The sequence below is a fragment of the Camelus bactrianus genome, chromosome 29 (assembly GCF_048773025.1).
Source record: "Camelus bactrianus isolate YW-2024 breed Bactrian camel chromosome 29, ASM4877302v1, whole genome shotgun sequence".
Classification (NCBI taxonomy): domain Eukaryota; kingdom Metazoa; phylum Chordata; class Mammalia; order Artiodactyla; family Camelidae; genus Camelus; species Camelus bactrianus.
The window spans coordinates 20,043,416-20,066,259 of NC_133567.1; the positions used below are offsets into that span (position 1 = coordinate 20,043,416).

The following is a 22,844-nucleotide window of genomic DNA, read 5'->3' on the forward strand; positions in this document are numbered from 1 at the left end:
TGAGCTGGACCAACTGATGTTTGTATTCATTCATTCACTCATTCATTATTTACTGAGTGTTGTGCCAGGTCCCGAGGATATGAAAATGACAAGCTCTTGGCACCAGCACTTGAAGAGTTCGAAGAAGACACGTTAAAAAGTAGTTACAATACAATGCAAGAAGTCTGAACTGTGGGCAAAAGCACACACCCTCTATAAGTTTCAGAGGAAGAAGCAGAAGCCACAAAAGCAATTTCCCCATGAATATACCTTTTATTCTTATCTCATTTTATTTTTCTCCTACAATCACTTAAGAATGAGATAAACCAGGCTCATTGGGCATTCATTTGCTACTTCTCAAAGATCTTTGGGTCTCTGAGAGTTTTGGGGGAGGCCATTTCAGCCCAGGAGGGTTTGGTGGAGGTTGGTCGAGGATCTCTGCCAAGGGCTTTCCCTGCAGATGGTAACAGCTATTTGTGATTGAGTCTTAAGAACGTGCAGGAGGAGCCCCTGCAAAATGTCCTTTTCATTACACTGATGGCTTTTTCATTGTATCAGTGCATAATTGTTTTGGCTAATGCATTTGCTCAGATCATACAAAAATCTAATTATTCTATGTAATGAATCATTAACAGTTTTCACAAATTCATTTCAGTGTTTGCATGCTGGTATTCAGTTTATGCTAATAAACCTAAAAATATTCATGCCTTTACATCTGAGACTGCCAACTATGCTCGAAAAATTTGTTTTAGTAAATGTACATTTTAAATCGGCATTTTGTAAATACTGAAGTGTAACGTTGCAAGCTCACTCTTGAATAGAATATTCTAATTTTCTATTCGGTTCTTAAGCAGAGTTCTTTTCTTTCCTTCACACCCTGCGTTCCCTTAGCGGCAACAAACGACATGTGGTCGTGTTTAACTGAAGAGCATTCATTGGTGTTTGGTAATGAAAGAAGATCAAAAGTGTTTGATGTTGACCTTTCTCACTTTGTTTTACTCACATTGAGATTTGGTTTGCAGATGAGATAACTGTGGCTTAGAAATAGTCTCTAACTTATTCAAGGCCGTTCAGCTTGTTCATGGCATGACAGGGCGGGGACAGCCTGGTCCATGTCACGTGTATCTTGTATGCCTCACTGAGCTGAAACTCAGCTTTCCAGATTGCCCATGATGAAAGAGAAAAACATTCCTCAGGCTGGCCTCCAGGCTAATAGACACAGGAAGACAAGGTAAGTTCAGGTATATGTCATTATGTGATGTGGCTATAAATTTGAAAATCATTGCGTTAGTCCAGAATAAGGGTCTGTTACCTTGTGGCTTAGGAATTCAGGAGGAGTGCAAACAAGATGGCAGCTGAGGTTAGAGTTATCTGAAAGCTTGACTGGGGCTGGTCATTTTGCTTCCAAGACAGGTCACTCATTTGAGTAGAAAGTTGGTCCTGGCTGTTGGCAGGAGGCTTCAATTCTTTCCCATGTGGGTCTTTCCATAAGCTGCTTAAGTGTCCCTGCAGCATGGCAGTGGGCCTCCTTCCGAGTAGGTGATCCAAGCAAAAACACAGGAAAAAAACCACAATATTTTGTGACCTGGCCTCAGAAGCCCCATGCCCTCACTTTTTGCAATACCCTACTGGTTAGACATGTCAGCTTGATTCAGTATAGAAGGGGACTAGACAGAAGTGTGAAGGCCAGGAGGTGAGGGTCCTTGGGGACACCTTAAAAGTCAGCTACTACAACTTACCTCTCCCTGTTACCAGCCCAACCGGGAACTTAGAAATATTTAGGCTTTCCTATCAAATGACTGACTTCTGGGAAGTTAAGTTGATGGCAATTTTTCTGAAATAATGAGAATAACACATCGTTTATAATGAATTATTTTCTTCTTTCTGGTCCATTAGATTTCATTGTCAGTACATGCTCTGAACTTGTAACTTGGATTGCAGTATTATGAAATAATGGGTGAAATCCAAAGTGTCAGTAACCACAGGCCAGAATTATCCTTCTTAATGAGATATTTAATGTAAAGCAGATGGATTAGTGATGTTTTCAGGCCCATTTGCTGAGAATCAATGCTTGCTTTCCTTGTCTCCCTAACAATGTTCATGTAATCTCCTTTAAAGCTACATTGATTTAAAAAATTTTTATTATCATTTTGCGTTTGTTCTTTTATCATTTAAAAGGCTCTTCCAGAATGATAAATGGGCAAGTTCTCTCTTAATTCATTAATCGATTAATTAAATTAATTCTCCAGGGAGACGAAGATGACATTTTCAAAATAAGCTACAGTTCTCAAATTAGAATGTGTAAAAGACTCACACAAGACGTTTGTTTACAAATGCAATTTTCAGAGTCCTAGCTACAGAAACTAATTGATTAGATCTGGAGTAGGATTTGGAATTTAAAACCAGAATTTTAAATGAACAGTCAAGATGATTTCAAAATAGGCGATCCAAGGATCAATGTGGAGCTGCATTCTCGTGAAAAGTTTTCATTATCTTAGAACGTTAATATCCAGCACTTTGCAGAATAAATTAGAGAGAATAAAAGTCTTCTGAGAAAACTAGTACCAAACATTAGTTCTTAAAAGAATACACTTCAGGCAAATACAAAAGGAAGACTAGAACTTTCCATAGTTGGTAGGGAATGCCTGGCTGTGCAAAACAGTCGGGGTATGAAGCTAACTGCAGCCTCTCCCTCCCGATTTAACTGCAAGGCTTCAATAATTTAACATGAAGTGCATAGAGCAGTAATAGGCACAGAGTCAAACCTCAGTAAACTATCACTGTTGATGATACTATAAATTTTATTACTCAGACTGGACCAGAACACATATTTTCTTGTAAACACTGGGTAAAGATTACCACCCATTAATCAGTAAGTAGGAACTAAATATTGATATTATGCCCTACTGTGGATATATTCTTAATAGTTTGCTGTATATAAATACAAACAGTGAAATGCATATAGTTCTTATCTCAGTGAGTTCAGGTACTCTCAGAAAATACTGAGCTGCTGCAAATCTAAAACCGCAAACAAAAAAACTTCTGTATTAGTTTGCTGAGGTCGCTGTAGCAAAGAACCACAAATGAGGCGGTGGGCTTAAACAGAAATGTAGGGTCTCACAGTTCTGGAGGCGGAAGTCTGAGATCAAGGGGTCGGCATGTTTGTTCCTTCTGAGGGCCATGATGGGAGAATCCCCTCCAGGCCTCTCCCCTTGGATCGCAGACGGCTGTCTTCTCCCCATGTCTTCACACCATCTTCCCTGTGTGCGTCTGTGTCCGAATTTCCTCCTCTCATCAGGACTACAGTCATTTTCGATTAGTGCCCCCTGAAATGGTGTTATTTTAACTTGATTACCTCTGTACAAACCCTAATTCTAAATAAGGTCTGAGGTATTGTGGGGGTTAAGGCTTCAACATACGACTTTTGGGAGGGACACAGTTCAACCCGTAACAACCTCTTTGAATTTTCCTTGCAATTTTTGGGGATATATTTATAGACTTTGGGGCTTGAATTGAGGGTCCCTAGTAAGTAGGCTTATAGGTGGGGACACACACACACACACACACCAAAGGTGGGCAAAGACTACCCTTCTCACAGACTGCTTTTGTAATAAGGTTATGTTTTTGTTTTTGAGCGGGTGGTGAATATTGGAATTGGCATTGTGAGCAATATAAAAAAGTAAAATATCTTGTCCCGACTTTTGAAGAACTTACAGGGCACCCAAGAAATAAATGTGTCGGGAGGAAAATAAAACGCTAGAACACAACTGTCTACTAGTGGAACTGAATTCAGTTTAGCATGTGACCAAATTGAATGAGTGATATTTTGGGTGTAACACAGAGAAAGTGTTCAATAAACAGTATCTGTTATTATTTTAACACTACTAGCCTGGTATCCTTCCAGAAAGACCCAGTATGATACTGGTATGAGTGGGCTTTAAGAAGAGAGAAATGGGCTAGTAAAGTGTACACATCTGGAGTTGGTTCTTTTGTTTGTAATCTTAAGTAATAAAGACTAAGAGGTCAATCAATTTCACTTTTTAAGTAAATCACATTATAAAGTTTTCCCTCTTGTTATTCTTATTTTCTTTGGCTCTGACTTTTTATCTCTTTTAACATTGTCATATTAGTATGTATCAGTTTTAACTCTTCTCAAATATCTTCTTGAAAAAGATGAGCTATAAGTACAATAAGATGCTCTGAGGGAATTGCCTTGCTTTATTTTATTTGCTGTAATGAAAATATTTTTATAAGTCCAGCCAGCTTTCAAAGCTTGAAACTATAAACAAGAAATATGAGCTAAGAAAAGGTCAAATAATGAATAAAACTACATCATGTAATTTGGATGGGATGGCTTTTTTTTTTTTTTTTTTAAATGAGAGTGTGGAATTGTGTCAATTGAGTTGATTGTTGGTTTAATAGGAGAAAAGGTCTCAGGTCCATTGCTGAGTGCATTTCATGTAATAAAATAAGAAGCCGAAGTGAATAATAGTGATTTATGGGATTCCTCTTGATCCTGACATTTCATTATTTTTACCCAGAAATAGCATTTCTAGTGCATGCTTTTAGCAATATGTTTCCTCATCTTTCTCTGAAATAATAGATATATTGCAATGAACCACCTCAATTTACAGTTTTCTAACTTCCATCAAGAAAATGTTTGTACCATAAACAAGGTTCTTGATCTATTTTCAATTGCGTTTCTTTACAAATCTTTCTAACGGTGTGGAAAGGAATGGTATAAACATGAAACCTGAGACTCAAAATGTACTTCTTACAGATTTTACACACAGACACAGACACACACACAAAGCATACACACAAGCCATTTCGCTAAATTGCTATATGCAGTTTTAAACAAAATAACAAAATTGAAGTAAGGCTTTTTGCATAGAAACTGAGTTTTTGCATAGATTACTTAAGAACTAGAGAGCAAAGCTTCATTTGTTGCAAGATACTCTTATTAATGTGGTTCTCTTCATTGCCTAGTCAGTTTTTGTTTAATCAAAACCTTGTCATAAGTGATACAAGGCAAAGAATTTTGAGAAGGTCGGAGAAAGAGTTTGTTGTGTGTGACAAAAATCTGTGGCTTGTATATTAGGATTTGGCTACAAACTCATCATACGATCATGACTCTGACCTGCAGTCCACCACTTCAGGCTAGTGGCGGTAGAGTCAGATTGAACCTGGGCTTAAAACTCTGCCTTGACACTAAGGTGGAAGGAGGTTCTTAATCTTTTTAAGCCTCAGTTTTTCCATCTGTAAAATGGAGATAACAATACCCATTATATAAGACCTTGTGGTGGATAATAATGCAATAATATATGTGATAAATGTTAGATATTACCGCTCATAGCATTTAGTTTCCAAGAATAGTTTAGTAGTTAATTGAATGAAATTAGAGTGTTTGAAAATGAGAATAATATAGTATCAGGCTCAGAGGGAGTAGTGGTGACTAGATTGGCCAACGCCCTCTCCCAGTAAACATCCTTGCCTTGTAGCCTCTGCATGAAGAGTGTTGGTAAAGAGGCAGTCACCATCTGCCAGGGTTGCTGGCTCTCCACTGAGCTGTTTTAATTACTACCATATTTGCTATGTCGCTCTATGTGTAAAATATTGACACCCTGCCTCGAAACTAACATTGGAAAAGGAGATAACCTTATTGCAGCACAAGGCTTGTGGACTTTACACTTGCTGTGGCTATGATTCACATGGCAAGGGAAAACACGGCAACACCAAAACATGGAAGTGAAATATTGCATGCCTGGGAGTGCATCCTTTAGGAAACAGATGTTTTTTTATTGAAAACAAAATGATTATGATGTTTGCATGCAAAAATCTTATACTGCCTAATTATAAGAATCGGACTAGTTGCTGTAGCTGTCTTGGAGTGCAAGGCTTCAAATCAGCAGAGAGATTTCCTCCTCTTGACTCTGTACAGGACAATGAGATACAGGTAGACTGTCACTTTGATGAATATAATTATGATGCCCAGATCTCTGAAATGAGGCTTTGTGCAGGTTTGGACACATGGGCCATGGTTACTGTATTCTGTTGATCGGGTTTCAATATCTACTATTTAAAATTAGTTTTTTTGTATTTTGGGGGGTAATATTAATTTTTTAAAATTTATCTATCTATCTATCTATCTATCTATCTATCTATCTATCTATCTAAACAGAGGTACTGGGGATTGAACCCAGGACCTTGTGCATGCTAAGCATACACTCTAACACTGAGCTATACTCTCCTTCAATATCTACTGTTGAACCAAAAATTTAGCATAACTGATGCGATGTTCACCAGGCCCTGCCTTTTAAGAATTTATTTCCATGAACGTTGCTTTGACATTTATCATTGCATTGCAACTGGACTTCAATGCAACAGAACGTTTCTTTGAACTTTGACCGACACGAGGGAAGAAATGACTACCTTTGGGCTTGGGGAGAGTATAGAGATCAGTCAGATGAGCACAGTCATTGGAGAGCAAAGGGAAAATGGGGCAGTTTCTGAGTTAGGTACTTTTAGTTGATGAATGAAAATACAATATCCTGTAACTCAGTGGCTCTCGACTGCGGTAATTTTGTCAAGGGGATTTGGAAATACCTGGAGATATTTCGGATTGACACAACTGGGGAGGGGGTGCTGCTGGCATCTGGTGGGTAGAGGCCAGGGATGGTGCTAAACAATACACAGGGCAGCCCCTCCTAGCACAGAATTGTCTGGCCCCAAATGGCAACAGTGCTGGGACCGAGGAGCCTGTGATTTGAAAGTCTGCATGACACCCCCTTATGTACATTTTATCCATAGACAGATCTTCCTAAGTTAGATTCGTAACATAATAAAGCAAATTTTATATCCTCTTAGCTATAATCATATGAGATTCTACTCTGATTCTGTAATTTCTACTTTCTAAACATTACATGAAAATGAGGTTTTCACAGTGATAAAACCTATGCAGAACAAAGAATGACTGTATATAGCAGATAAGAAATATGCAGACAGCACATCTGTAAATACCTTCAACCCAAGTACATTCCTGGGGATTCTGTAGATTGCTCTGGGCAAAAGCAGAAAAAGCCAATCAACATGGGACACAGAGGTTATGGTAATTGAAGTTTTAATATTAGAGCAGTGGTACAGACAACAGGACTGAGTGCAAAATTAGAGAAATGGCTGGGGGCTGGAGCAAATCGACTTAGCGTAGGGGAATTAAAGCTCATGAGTTGAAAACAGGGAACGTAGCTCAGGAAACAGGGCTAAAAAGAAACCAACCCTCTTCAGACCCTAGACCATAGGTACCACAATTCTCATGTCTGGTTAGTTTTTACCGTGCAACCGTAAGATCTCAGTGCCATTTAACAGTAAGTGCTTATTTTTCATGGGTCTGCCTGTTGGCGGGAGTTGGCAGATCTAGGCTCCACTGGATGGCTCTGCTTTGAGCTGCAGGCTTGGTCTGGGTTGGCTCCACTTGCCTTTAGTCTGGGACAAACCAGTTCACAGAGGAATCTCTTTATGGGAATGGCAGAGGCACAGGAAGACAATAGCACAAACACACTTCAAGCTCTTGCTGACATCATATCTGCAAACAGCTCATCGGTCAAAGCAAATTGCGTGGCAAGTCCAAAACAGGGAAAAGCATTTCTCCTGCAGAGGTGGTGAGGAGGATGAATATTTTTAAACAGTAATGTAACCTACTACACCATCTACAATTGAGCCCAGATTTCCTGAAGGAGTATAACTTTTATGTATTTAACTGCAACATCATATTTTTAATTCTCAGAAAGTACAGACCAGGTAATGAGTAATGTAATTGGATTCCCAGGTTCTGAATATTATTTCCCCTTTCCACCACCGATGTGAGAAGCTGAGCTTATCCGTTTTTCTGCAGTCTCATCTCTACCATCTGCTAAAGGTAGATAACGTCTGCTGTTCACATACTACTCTATGTCATCCAAGAAACAAAGTAAAACCTCAAATTTGCCAGGACAGCCTCAGTGGAAGGCAGTAACAAAGCACTCTTCATTATTTAATTGCTTTCCCTCGATCATTTTTTTCTGCCGCTCCTTTGACATTATTTAGAATGTTTCCAGGATGGAGAAAAAAATTGTCCAGACGAGCATTTGAGGTTTTTTTCTGCATCTCTCTCTCCAAGAGATACTACTTTGAATTTGTTTAGCATTTTAGTAAATCCATTAACCTTTCACCTTAGACTTAGAAAATGGGTCTGATGGTTTAATTCCGTTCCCTGAGGAATCTACAACCACATCATAAGCTGCACTGTGTGAGACATTAATTGTAATGTATTTTCAGGCCAAATTCGGAGTTAGGACAATGGAAGTACAGAAAATGAGTACTAGAGAAAGCCAAGGAGATTTGTCATTTTTGGATCTTGCTAATTTTGGTGCGGCTGGGTTAATTCTTGTTAATGGTAATGGTGGGTATTAGCAAAAGGACTAAAACAGCAACTGAATTTAAAAAAAATTTTTTTTGGGGGGGAATGGTAATTAGGTTTACTTATTTACTTATTTTTAGAGGAGGTACTGGGAATTGAACCCAGGACCTTGTGCATGCTAAGCATGCACTCTACCACTTGAGCTATACCCTCTCCCCAACAACTGAGTTTTTAAAAATAGCCACTTACAGTAAGTTTGTTCTCTTTCCTATATGAGATTGCCACACATATCCTTTATTTAACCTCTGACAAGTCTTTTAAGTACTCTGGGTTTCTCCAGAAGCTGTGATGTTCACAGTCTGGAATTAAGAGGCATATCTCAGAAGGAAGATCTCAGTTTCTGAAAAGACAGGCTGGTTGTGAAAGTCAGTCTTTGCTTTTCAATGGCTTCCTTTCACTTTCTGAATCAATCCTGAGAAGCAGGAAATACATTAATAGCTTTGGCAAGTTTCCTTAAGTGAGAAAAAAAAAGAGTTAGACCATATTTCCTTTACTCTCCACACAGAAGGGATCATTGTTAGGGATGGGCATTGCTGGAGAACAGTAACTAGCTTGTGCCTGACCTGTAATCTACCACCTGGATAGTGTGCCCCACCCACACACTTCTCATCACACACTGCATTCAAGGACAGTGCCTACCTCGTACTTGGCCTTGAGTTCTACCTGCTCTCTAGTACCCGGACATCCAGTCCCTCTCAAGGGATCCGATCATTGTGAATGTTCACGTCTCATCTGAGATCTCTAGTTCCTTTGCTCTGCTTCCTAACTGACCTTAAAAAGGTTAATTTTGCAACTGGATTAATTTCTTCCTTCTTTCTTGCATTTAATCAAAGATTTCGCTCCAGTCCAATTTCCAATATTGTTGAGGTACCAGGGAAACTTATCTGGCTAAGACAGTAAAATTTCAGATCAGCAATAACTTCAAGGAGAGGAAAAATATGGATGCAAATTCCAATATTTTGTACAGTAGTTATTTTATGAAAACAACATTTTATTAGAAAGCTTAAGCAAATCACTGGCTTAGTAAGGGTTTCTTATTTTACGAGATAGGAGTGGGTGAGTGGGGAATAGTTAATGGCTAATGACAGTATGGAGTCAGCTCTGTCAAATCACAGTGGCCTTTCATCAAAATGTATTACTTGGTATTTTTTGTCTAGCGCATAGCAGACAAGAAAAAGTATGGGAAGAGAGACATTATCTATATCTAAAAAATTCTGAGTTATTGGTTTTCTATTTGAACTGGTGTAATATTTTATCATTTTCTAAATAATATTCACCTTTCCCCCTATGTGGTACATGGTACTCTCCCGCTTTTCTAATTCTTTTTGGGTACCTGTGGTTTTATTATATTTCTTATTTATAGTGCTATTCACTTCTGTTGTCCATCCACTTTTTCTTGATTTACCTTAAGAGGGTTTATCTTTCCATTCACTTCATTCTGTAAGTATTTTGAGCACATACTTTAAGTGACTGAGTCTAAATTTTATCTGTTTTTATTGATGTGTTTTGTTTTATATTGTTTTGTTTGATTGTGAATTCTTTTACCTACTTAATAAAAATGTTAATTCATATATTCCCTCTTTTTAGAGCAATCATAGCAGTTAATGTTATAGATGTACGTCTGAATCCAGCTCCATCCTACATGTTTAGAGATATGATGGACACATTGATCACTTGGCCTGTCCTGCATGTTCCCCTTTTCTAATAGTGTCCCTGCACTGCCTCTAACGAGCAGGAACTTAGGACCCTACAGTCACATGGGACTCAACCAGTCCCAACAGTTGAAAAGGGGCGGGCATCTGATCCAACACAACCGATCAGATTTTCCCCTCCTTGAAGATCAGATTTGAAAAAAGTGACTTCAGTCAGTGTCTGTTAGGCTCCAACTGGGATATAAGAAAAAGCCCAAATTTTTCTTGGACTTTTCGTGGCCACGTTTAACTCATGATCAACTTGGAATGAAAAAAGCGAGGCTGCATGTAAAGCTGTGCACAAAGAGAGGAAGACTTTGCAAGAGACTGTGCTGAGCCAGACAGAATGATAGAGAAAGGGATCACCTTGATTCTTGCAAGATTCCCCGTTCCCTCTGTAGTTGGGCTTCCCGTCCAACCTCTAGTTTCCATTTGATTTAAGCTAGCCAGAGTTTGTTTTCTTGTAACAAAATGATTTATAACACAGTAGTTCTTTCATTTTATTTTAAAATTCCTTTGTCATATTTTAGACATTGTTTTAAACTTTGGTTTTTTTTTTTCTTTTTTAATTTAAAATAGTGAGTTTAGTTCATATTTTAGCTTGTGAGAAAACTAGCCAGTCGGTTCATCTAACTGCATCACAGTTTACCTGGTAACAGAAACTTGAATTTTCAGTAAAGTTCCTGGGCTTCAGTGCTCCTTTTAATAACACTCACGATTATTTTGAAGGGAAGTAAGCTGTTTGAAATGGAAAGAGCATTCGTTTCTTCCTGCTGTTAGTTTCCTATTGCTGCAGTAGCAAATTCACGTGACCCTGGTGGCTCGAAACAACACAAGTTTATATGTTACGTTTCTGGAGGTCAGAAATATGAAATGAGTTTGATGGACTAAAGTCAAGGTGTTGGCAGGGCTTCATTCCTGCTGGAGGCTCTAGGGGAGTTACTTCCTCCCCTTTTCCAGCTTCTCAAGGCCACCTGTATTCCTTGGCTGTGACCCCTTCCTCCATTTTCAAGGCACATCACTCTGAGCTTTGCTTCCATAATCACATCTCTTTTCTGCTTCTGACCCATCTGTTCTTCTCTTATAAAGACCCGTGTGATTACACTGGATCCACCCAGATAAACCAGGATAATCTCCCCATCTCATAATCCTTAACTAAATCACATCTATAAAGTCTTTATTTTTCCCTCCGACGTTTAAGGTAACATATTCATAGGTTCTGGAATTATGATGTGGATATCTTTGGGGGCCATTACTCAGCCCATCACAGAGCATTAGATTAGGGGCCATTTATGTATTCACATGTCAATTCTACACCTGATTGATCTTAAGCGAGTTATTTAAATTCTCCATGCTTCAGTTTCTACATCAGTAAAGCAAAGAACTTATATGAATCCCTTTTTAAAAACTCCGTTGGTAGACCAAAATTCTTTTACTAGGTTACCACAAATAACACATAAAATAAAAGAAAATTGTCAGCATAATTTCAGAGGTGGTTACTTTTTCTTAAGAATATTTTACTAATTTTAACTACTAGTTCTCTTAATTTCAGGCAAGCATTTATATGTTCCTTTTCATTTGACAAGAACAGCATTCTGCTTCCAGTATATATAATTATTTTGTCCTTTCTTAATGACATTGTTTTTGTTCTTATTCAATACTTCCTTTTCTTTCCAAAGCTTCTCTTTAGTCTCTCCCACTCATATTACTCCACTTCCTAATTCTCTTGCTTAAAAAATTTTTGTAAAACCACCTAATATATGGTGGCTTCTGAAAGACCTTATTTTAAATAAATACCCCATTTTTTACTTACTTTTCCAAAAATAAAGAAGTAAAACATGAGTCTTCCACATTGTCACTAGCCATTACCCATTCCTTCCTTGCCCATGTCACCAAAGGGGCATAAGCCTGATAGATTTTTCTTAATTTTCATTTTTTAAGTAATTTAAGAAGCAGTGGGTTAAAAGCATGGAATAGCAGTTGTAAAAGTATAATGTGAAGGAGATAACATAATAGGTTATTATTAACAATTAATAGATTTTTTTCATAGTGAGTCTATTAGATTAGCCAGTCTACTATCCCGTTCTGAGGGAAAGGGGAGCCAAAGCAGGTACATTTCAAGGGAGGCAAGTTGTGAAATATTCAGGCAAGCACAGTCTGGGAAAGGATGTCATGGTGGAAAAATCTAAAAGAGAGCCTTAGGAGCGGAAGAGGGCCTGACTACCAACGGGCCGGCTAAGCTCTCCTAGTAAGACTCCTTTGCGGCCCCATCTTGCTTACAGTTGTCAGGACTGCATGCTCTCCTATGTTCCTCTTCATGTTTTCCCAGGGAATATCTGTGAGGAAGGGCAGTCATAGAAATCTCTTATTTTCCTACTTTAAACTTCAAGTGTGAACTAAGTAATCGCTAAGACCCCCTCCAGCTCTGAAATTCAACAAATTATTGAGTTCTGATCCAAGATGGTGATGTAGGAGACTCCTGGACTCACTTCCTCCATGGATATAGCCAATCTGCAGCCACACATGGAGCAATTACCTCTGCAAGAAGCTCAGAAACTAGCTGAGTGACCCCCACACATCAGGTTAATGAGAAAACACCCATATTGAAATGTATAGGAAAGGCTCAGACATAATCTCACCATATCCCCACCAGCAGCACAATTGGGGTGGGGAGGGTGGGGGAGAGGGGAAGAGGAACTAACAACTCCCAGCTTCTCCCTGAGGAGCAAAGAATTTGGACCTAATATCTAGTGCCCCAACTTTTAAGACATCCACCTGAAGAACAGAGCTCAAAGCACCCAGCTCTGAAAGCCTGTGGGGCTTGTGTCCATGAGACTCACAAGAGTGTAGCAAAAAAAAGAAGCAATTCTTTCTTTCTTTTTTTTTAAGAAAAAAATTTGATTGAAGTACAATCAGTTACAATGTGTAATTTCTGGTGTACAGCACAATGTCCCAGTCATGCATATATATACATATATTTGTTTTCATATTCTTTTTTATTAAAGGTTATTACAAGATATTGAATATAGTTCTCTGTACTATACAGAAGAATAAGGGATAAGTTTGAGAGTTTGAGATTTACAATGTTAGCCACTATATATAAAAATAGACTAAAAAAAAAAAAAGAAGCAGTTCTTAATGGGCTCATGAGGACTCACTGTGGCTATCTCCCCAGGGCTCAGTGCAGATGGAGCAGATAGAAACATCCATTTCCCAGTCTTTCCTGAAATGGGTCTATCTGAATATTTAAAAGCTTCAGCCTGAGAATCTGCTTTCCAATTAACCTGCTTTTAGGTGCTGACTGAGATCTTTCCCTTGGAGCACTGACAGGTCTTGGCACACCTTGAACTACTGGGGGCCGCTAAGAACAAAGAAGACAGCTTGAACAATCACAGAGGTTTGAGAGACAACTAAGAGCTTGGGCCAGGCCAGGCTGAATGATAAGATTTGTTTTCTGCATGAGACTATTCTTTCAAGACTATAAGAGGTGCTATTTTATCTAATAGACAGAAGCCAACACGAAGAGGAAAGGAAAATGAAGAAACAGAGGAGTATATTTCAAACAAAAGAACAGGATAAAATTTCAGAAATAAATCTTAACAATATGAAAATAAAAGTTCAAAGTAATGATTGTAAAGATTCTCAATAAGGTCAGGAGAACAAAGAATGAACAAAGTGAACATTTCAATGAAGGGAGGGAAAATACGAGAAAGTACCAAAAAGAAATCACATGGTTAAAGAATACAATAGCTGAACTAAAAAATTCAGTGGAGGTGTTCAACAACAGACTAGATCAAGTAGAGGAAAGAATCAGTGAACTGAAAGACAGGCAGTGGACTTCATCTAGTCAGAGGTGCAAAAATAAAAACAAAATGAAAAAGAGTGAAGATAGCTTAAGAGAATTATGGGATATCATCAAGTGAGCCAATATATACATTGTAGGGCTTCCAGAAGGACAAGAGAGACAGAAAGGGGCAGGAAGCTTATTCAAAAAATAATAGCTAAAAACCTTCCTACTCCAGGGAAATACAGTTACAAGATCCAAGATCCAATGGCAGGAAGAAAATTAGGCAACTCACAAATATATGGAAATTAAACAACATGCTCCTGACAGCCAATGGGTCAAGGAAGAAATCAAAGAGAAATGAAAAGATATCCTGAGACAAATGAAAATGGAAACACAACATACCAAAATTTATAGGGTGAAGCAAGAGTAGTTCTAAAAGGGAAGTGCATAGTGATAAATGCCCACATTAAGACACAAGAAAAATCTCAAATAAACAACCTAGCTCTATACCTCAAGATACTAGAAAAAGAAAAAAAAAGAAAAAAAAAAACCCCAAAAACCAAAACTAAGCCCAAGAGTAACAGAAGGAAGCAAAAAACAAAGATCAGAGAGTAAATAAATGGCACAGAGACTAAAATGATAATAGAAAAGATTAGTGAAGCTAAGAGCTGTTTTTTTTTAAGATAAATGAAATAGATAAAACTTTAGCTAGAATTACTAAGAAAAAAAGAGGAAGGACTTAAATAAATAAAATTAGAAATGGAGTTGGAGACTTTAAAACTGATACCACACAAATGCAAATGATCATAAAAGACTCCTATGAAGATGTGCACACCAATAAATTAGACAACCTAGAAGAAATGGATAAACTCCTAAAACACACAGCCTGTCAGTACTGAACCATGAAAAAATAGAAAATCTGAACAGACCAATTACTAGTAAAAACATTGAATCAGTAATCAAAAACCTCCCAATAGAAAAAGAGGCCAAGACTGAATAGTTCCACAGGTCAATTTTACCGAACATTTAAAGAAGAATTAACCAATCCTTTTCAACACTTAAAAAAAAATTAAAGAGGAAGGAACACTTCTAAACTCATTTTCCAGTACCCTGATACCAAAACCAGACAGGAACATTACAAGAAAACAAAATTAAAGGCCACTATCCCTGATGATAGCACCTCACATCTTGTATAAAATGGCTGTTGTCAAAAAGATAAGAGATAACAAGACTTAGCAAGGGATGTGGAGAAAAGAGATCCCTTGTGCACTGTTGATGGGACTGTGTAGCTACTATGGAAAACAGCATGATGGTTTCACAAAAATTAAAAATAGAGCTACCATATGATCCAACAGCTCCACTTCTGAGATATCTAAAGGAAATAAAAATGGAATATTGAAGAGATAGTTGTGTTCCCATATTTATTGCAGCATTATTTATAATAGGCAAGATGTGGAAACCACTTAAGTGTCCATAGATATAAGAATAAATAAAGAAGATGTGGTATATATACACAATGGAATACTATCCAGCCTTTAAAAAAGAAGAAAATCTTGCTATTTGTGACAACTTGGATGAGCCTTGAGGGCATTATGCTAAGCCAGACAGAGAAAGACAAATACGGTCTCACTTACACGTGGAGTGTTAAAAAAAAAAATGACAAAGTCAAACTCATAGAAACAGAGAAAACTGGCTTCCAGGGTTTGGGGTGGGGGAAATAGGGATAGTTTGGCGAAAGTGTACAAACTAACTTTCAGCTGTAGTATGAATAAGGTCCGATGATCTAACATTTAATGGAAAACATTGTGACAATAGTTGACAGCACAGTTCTGTGTTATTGAAATTTTCTAAGAGAGTAGAACTTAAATGGTTCCAACAACAATAGCAACAACAACAAAAAGATAAATATGTGAAGGGATGAGTGAGTTAGATAACTTAATGGCGGGAAACTTCACAGTGTATATGTGTATCAAATCACCACAATATACACTTTAAATATCTTACAATTTTGTATGTCAGTTATTCCTCTGTAGAGCTGAAATTAAAAAAAACAACAACATTGTGCTTATAAGAATAGTCTGAATATTCATATATTTACTGTTTTGGCTTCTAAGTAGTCTCTTAATTTAGCAGTTTCCCAGCTGTGTCAAATTATAGTGGCCTTTCATCAAAAGATATTAGTTGGTGGGGCCAATATATCTGGACCTGTTACACTGCCTCACCCTTCCTTTAGGTTAATTGCTTTTCCTCACAAATCTTTAATGGAAGTGATTTTCTTTAGCAGCTTGAGAATTTTACTATCATGAGCATGTTGGCCTAGAAGGTATCATCTGGACCATGGACCAGGAGGAAATCCAGGCTGTATTTACTGTTGTTAACTCACTATGGCCACCGTGCTCATCCCTTGCACAAGAGCAGTGGTGTGACTATTGGTCCAAAACGTCAAGAATTTATGATTTAATAAAGGAAGGCATAATTACATAACTTAGGTATCAACATTGTGAACCTAAGTGAAAAACACTGGGGTAAAAAGGCATAAATATTTCAGCTACTGTTTCTTCAGAAATGTACCTTTTCCTGAAGAGAAGGGTGTCTGGAGCTTCACTGCTCAACCTCAAACAACTCAGTCATGGCCTCCCTCCTTTTATAGGGGAAACCCAAGCTTACTTCTCCAGCATGAGAAAACTATTCCCACAACACTGTCAAGATGCTACCTCACAGCTGTCATTTCCACAGTAATTTTTCTAAGGAAATGATAATTTTACAGAGAAATTAAGCAAAAAATTTTCTACAGAAAATTCTGAAAAACGTGACAGAACTTAGGGAGCCAATTAATTCTGACATGTAGTTACAACCAGGTTCATTGTTTTTTCTCAACTATCATTATGACCAATAGTTTCTACTGAATCTAATTTTTAAGCCATGCAAATTACAGATGTCTTCAGAATGCCGATAATAGCATGCTGGGGTTAATTACTGACTCGGAAGGGAGAATGCCAACTACTGAATCATCCGCATCTCTCTTGCCACACCTGGGGTTTTCTCTGGATGACTTCCATCCCAGTGTTGACAAAACTTGACCTTGGATAGTTGCAAAGATTTGTTGGGATTCTGGCTGAAGGTGCTTATGCACCAGTAGAACAGGCTCCATGTTTATTAACCAGGTTATTTAGCTCCACACATGGCAAGAAATGTGCTTTTTGAGTTTTTCCAACTAATGCTGACTGAAAGCTGCTGGACAAAAAAAAAGTTTTTTATTATTGTCATTTCATGCAGTGCCCTGGATTCAATCTTGATATAAACCTTAGTGTATCGCTCAGCTGAAAGATCAAGATAGTTGGTTACCTAAAAAGAACAAGCATGGTTATTTATTATAGATAAAACACAGGCCCACAGCCAGAGCACCGCATTACACCTTCTGAGTGGTCCTGGAAGCAAACCCCGCCAGGGGGATGCATTGTTTTCCAGCTGAATCAGTACAGGCGTTCTCACTCCAGCTGTGCTCCTGATGAGTCTGGGGAAGGGTGTTTGACCTGGGCTCTCCCTTTTCTCCTTGGAACATGAAATTGCTAAGTAACTGACCTCGAAGGTTATTGTGAGGAACGATGACATTTTAGAAAGGCTGGTCTTTGCAGGAAAAGGGGATTCATAGCAGTCTCACAGGCCTCAGTGCTTCAACAAACGGTGGTAAATAGAATAAAGAGAGTGAGTGCTCACTTCGGCAGCACATATACTAAAATTGGAACGATACAGAGAAGATTAGCATGGCCCCTGCGCAAGGATGACACGCAAATTCGTGAAGCGTTCCATATTTTTGGGATAGCCTGGGATTTCAAAATTGTAGAATAGATAAACAAGATTACACTGTATAGCACAGGGAAATATACACAAAATGTTATGATAACTCACAGAGAAAAAAATGTGACAATGAGTGTGTATATGTCCGTGAGTGACTGAAAAATTGTGCTGAACACTGGAATTTGACACATTGTAAAATGATTATAAATCAATAAAAAATGTTAAAAAAAAAGATAAGGAAGCCTTAGATGTAGTGCGCATGCGTCAATTTAAAAAATGTTTACTCTCTGCTTGGCAAGAGTTACTCCTTTGTGTAGATGGTATAAAAAATAAAGGAACCCGAATCTCGGGAGACATTTTGCACCCCCCCCCCAAAAAAAAGAGAGAGTGAAATATCAGTAATAAAAAGGTCATAATAGAAAAAGACTAAAAAATGCTGGCTAGCCTGTTAAAACCATTTCTTGATTCAGTTAGCTATAATTTCTAGGTCAGTTATGCTGATGCCAGCCCAGGGACTAACTGAGTTAAAGAAAGAATACAGGAAGATTTGTGTTGACATGATGTCAAGAGCAGAGTGGAGTGGGGTATGGAAGTGCCTCACCACGTCTCCATTTGGATGTAACAGCCTGATTTGGTACAAGCTCCTAACAGAGCCTGAGGACTAATCGTCTTCCTGAGGAGTGAAACTTGAGTCCTGTGGAGCACAAATCCCAGAGGTAACTCAGTTTCACAAAATGTAAGGTTGTCACCAAACTTTAACGATTCTCTGAGAAGTAGCCTTTGAAAGAGTCTAGAAAATCATTCAACGATATTTATCACGTGCTCTCTGAATGCCAGCTCTGGCTTAGGCCCTTTAGGCTGAATCATAAATTACTGTCCAATCATTAAGCAGATTCCATCAGATTAACAGAAAATTTCCAATATAAAAAATGAAGTGTGTTAATTAAAAAAAATTTGATATATGAATAAATTACCTTGCCCCATTCTCCCCCCCCCCGGAAGTCTTCACAAACCAGGAGAGAAAATTTACTCCCATATTCCACCCCCTGCTGCCACCCCTTCCCATGAGCAATGGTGACCTGTAGTCTTTACACCTAGGTGGGATGGTCTCTGCCCTGAGGTGGCTTCCCAGCACAAGCATGTCTCCTTCCCCATAGAAAACTATCTGGATACAGTAAAGAATTTTTCCCCAAGAACTGGAAGTGTGAGTCTGGGAACAGGGTAATTTGGTCATTCCTTTTGTGATAGCTCTGGCCACCTCTCTGTGGTGCCCAGCTTTGGTGGAAATTTATCTGAGAATGCATAGGTTTTGTTGAGTCTTGTGTAACCCGGGATGGGGAAAGGGGTGAGCGGCTTACCTAGAAGTGTCAGCAGCATGTTGACTGAGTTTTGACGTGCAATGGGGTAAGCATGGAAGGCATTCCCAACAGGAGTTTCTAAGCACGGCCTCTATGCTCAGCGTGAACCCACTGACAAGCCTTTGCGTGCTGCGGATGAGGAGATATACTTTTGCTCACACTTCTTCACTTGAAGAGGTGACATTTGAGTCGAAAATCCCTTCACCCCCTTGGCCACCACCACCAGGTTTTCCAGCCTCTTCCTCCTCTCATTTCCTAGTACTAACTGTCCGGAAACTTGAGTAGAGGCATTTCGACAAAGTCCAAGCTTCATTCCCTGATGTCTCTCTGAATTCCCCAAACTTTCACAAGTCTGGTTTAGCTTCTTTATTGTTGGACATACATTTTCTTCCTGGGAGCAAGTTACCATAAAATGTTCATTTCTCATCCAAGCAAGCAAAAAGATATGCACAAGTGCAAAAGAGTAACATTTACTGAAGTAGAAGATGAATCCTCATAGGAAAATTACCGGTAAGATGAAATGGGTCTAGAATCACATATTACAACTTCAAATATAAGGATGGAGGAGAAGAATAGGGGGACATTTTTTATTCTTGGAGTTGATAATGTGAAGAATTTGATTAAGTATGTTCTTAAAAGCTTTAAAGTAGCTAATGGCACAGAATTAGACTGAAAAAGTAATATGAAATCTATGAGTTGTAATAATCAACTTAAAATTAAATGTCCTTATTAAAAGAACTGGAGTCAGAATTTCCCACCTTGTGTAAACTATAGAAAGTGTACATACTGCACTAAAGTATACTATACTGTAGAAATGTTCTTGGGGTAAAACTTATTTGGAAAATGCTGTGTTAAAAAAAGCTATACATTTCTTAACTTGAGAATTCCTCAGTGTCTTTAATGTGAAACTGAGCATTGTAAAGCTGTAAGAAGAAATATAATATTTGTTGTTTCCCAAACTATTTGATCAGTGAACATTGTTTTCATAGTATACATATTAATATCTCAGAGTAACGCTATTCTGAGCAGTTTAGGAAACACTGAGTTCAGCATTCAACTCAACTCATTACGGTTAGAGTGTGGGGTCAAGCCAGAGGAAGAACAAAATTCTTCAGGTAAGAGCAGAGACACACCTCACTGGTGGATTCCAGGGACCATCTGTTGTGCCTCCAACTCTTCTGAAGCAGCACGTCCTTCTTGATTCCTATTCATATGGTAACATAGAAATTTTTGCACCCAGAGGAGGTCCACCATAAGGCCGTCTCTCCTGGAAGGGTCCCTTGTCCCTTTCCATCCTCATCTTCCTCAGAGTGCCCCTTCATGATCTAATTTCTATAGGGCTGTGAATTACAGTTGGTTGTAAGGCATATTCCTTCACGTGTTTACAGGTTGTTTTCATTTGTTGCCCATGTGATGCAGTGACAGACACCTGTTCTCAAATTGGATAGGTCTTGAACTTTAGAGGGGCTCTGTAGTTAATCAGGGCTTGCTGATCACTGATGGTCATGTAGTTTTAATATCAGATGTTCAGCATCTGGGGAGAGGAAAATGGAGGTGATGGGTGATTTTCTTCAGCCTAAATCTGAACCCAACCCACACAAATGGGTGTCTTGACAGAGAGGCTGATAATACGTCTTCAAAATAACTATCGTCCCCTAATTTATGACAGTAATGTCTTTTCATATGCCTATCTCTCAGATTTTCTTTCTGGAATTTGCTAAATGCTTTTACATATTTCATGCTTTGTGATATGAAGCTATATCTTACAGCTAGATTTTATGCATTCCAAGCTTTACACTCTTCATAAATGTTTTAATTAAAATAAATTTCGAGTGTTAATTTTTCCCTAAGACCAAAAATATAACGATTAATCATTTCTGATTTTTTTAGTGTTCTTTAAATCACATAAAATTAATATTATGAATCTTGGTTTAAGTTGCTAATTCTCAAAATGGCTCTAGTTTATATGTGAGGAAATTTTTAAATTTTCTAAAAATATTTGGAAAAATAGTTCATGCTATCTGAAAATCGCATCTCCAATTGTGTATCTCTAGGTATTCTTTTTTTACTAGTTGATTTTTTTTTCTACATCCTAACTGTCTAAATTATCATCTGTGGCTTGTCACAACTGATTACTTCAAATATCATTCTTTTGTTTCATCAGTTAGAAGTACTGTTTTGATTCTGAAATCAACGATACCCTCTAGGAAAAGGGATAAGAGAATTACAAGTAAGAGAATTACTAAATGTAAAAAAAAAGTGCTTTTTTCCATTTTTCCATTTTGGCTGAGAGATATATATGTTTCATTGGGTTTAAAAATTTTGGTTTTTCTTAGAAGGATCAAATCTGGAAGGGAACTTGAACATCAATAAAATAACTCTGCATGAAATACTCCGAATTTTAGAAGATCATCCTAAATTTATTCTCATTAGCAGGAAAATGAGTAAGAAAACTCACCTACAGAAAATTTTAATTTCCCTGAAGAGTGTGGGTTGTGTGTGTGTGTATGTGTGTGCGTGTGTATGTGTGTGCATGTGTATGTGTGTGATAAAGCAGTTGAAAAGATTCTTTAGTGAAACAACAGAAGTACTGCTGATTTAATGTTGCTCTGGTTCATTCACTCAGATTTCAGAAACTGAGTATAGGTTTTCTCCTTCCTCTGTTTTCTTCCATCCAGTCATTTGGCATTTGCTTTCAAAGGAAATATTAAGAGGCTGGACTGAATGCTAAAGGTACAATTATTTTCTGAGTCCCACCCTATAATTTTACTAACCAAAAACCTATACTAGAGAATTGGTATGGTTTAGGGAAATTAAAATAAATCAAACCCACTTGGATTCATTGGATTCATTCTCAGATGTTAGTTCATTAGAAGATATGTTTACTAATCAAACATCTTCACAACTTAATACTGTTGGATACCAAGGTGTGAAATACTTCAGTATATTTCATATCATTGCTTCCATTGGCACCTTAAGGGGGCTAATTGGCATTCTTAAATAGATGTCTTATTTCTGCCCCAAAGAGCTAGTTTAGTTTATAGGCAACTTTCTCAAGCCTGCCTGCCTCTCAACATTACTGGCTCTTGGTTCCATAAGCTTATTTTGTCTGCAAATGACAATAATTTCTTTTTTCTATTTCTCCAACTTTTCCTCAAAATAAGGTCTTAGTGAGAACAGAGGGCACCTCCGTGACTCAAAACATCTACCTTCTCTTCTTGTTTGAATTACTTAATATCTTTTCTTAAAAGTATTAATTAGACACCCACTATTGGGCACTACCGTACAAGGCATTCAAGAGAGATTTAACTATTTAAAGATAATTTCTTCATGAATTTTTCCCAAGAAGAATTAAAGACTAATAAAGTATATGAAAGCAATGTTCATGGATATTACACAAGAAAGAAAATGACAAAGACATGAGAAAAGGTCAGGTGAAATCTTGAGAGTCAGAGGAGGGAGCAACCACTGTCAGCAGAGGGATGAGGGACAGTTTCTTGGGGAAGGTGAAGGTCAACTGCACTAAAACAAACACACGCGTATAGATCCCTGCCCACATCCCGGTGCTGTCTTCCTTTTTAGGTACGGCCCTAGTGCTCTCCTCCCTGTAACTGAGCTGGCTCTTAGATCATGAACCCGCTGCAGCCAGCGTAGACTGGTTTGCCCTTCCCACTGTATAAATGGCTCCATCCAAGTGCCAACTGGTCCCCTACTGTTACTATCACTGGATTCTTCACAAGGCTTCATTTTATTTGCTCTTTCTCTCTTGCATCTTA

General features: G+C 38.1%; 1 long non-coding RNA gene and 1 other non-coding gene across 2 annotated transcripts in view; both read left to right on the top strand.

Moving 5' to 3' along the window:
• The first annotated feature begins 1,011 nt into the window (after positions 1–1,011).
• LOC141575574 (uncharacterized) overlaps positions 1,012–22,844 on the top strand; it is a 70,055-nt gene continuing 48,222 nt past the window's right edge. The window contains exon 1 of the long non-coding RNA XR_012503223.1: positions 1,012–1,210. This is a non-coding gene — a long non-coding RNA (uncharacterized LOC141575574). The remainder of the gene's footprint in view (positions 1,211–22,844) is intronic.
• Positions 17,622–17,728, top strand: LOC123616003 (U6 spliceosomal RNA). Its single transcript, XR_006723870.2, has one exon. It is a non-coding gene; the product is annotated as a U6 spliceosomal RNA (small nuclear RNA).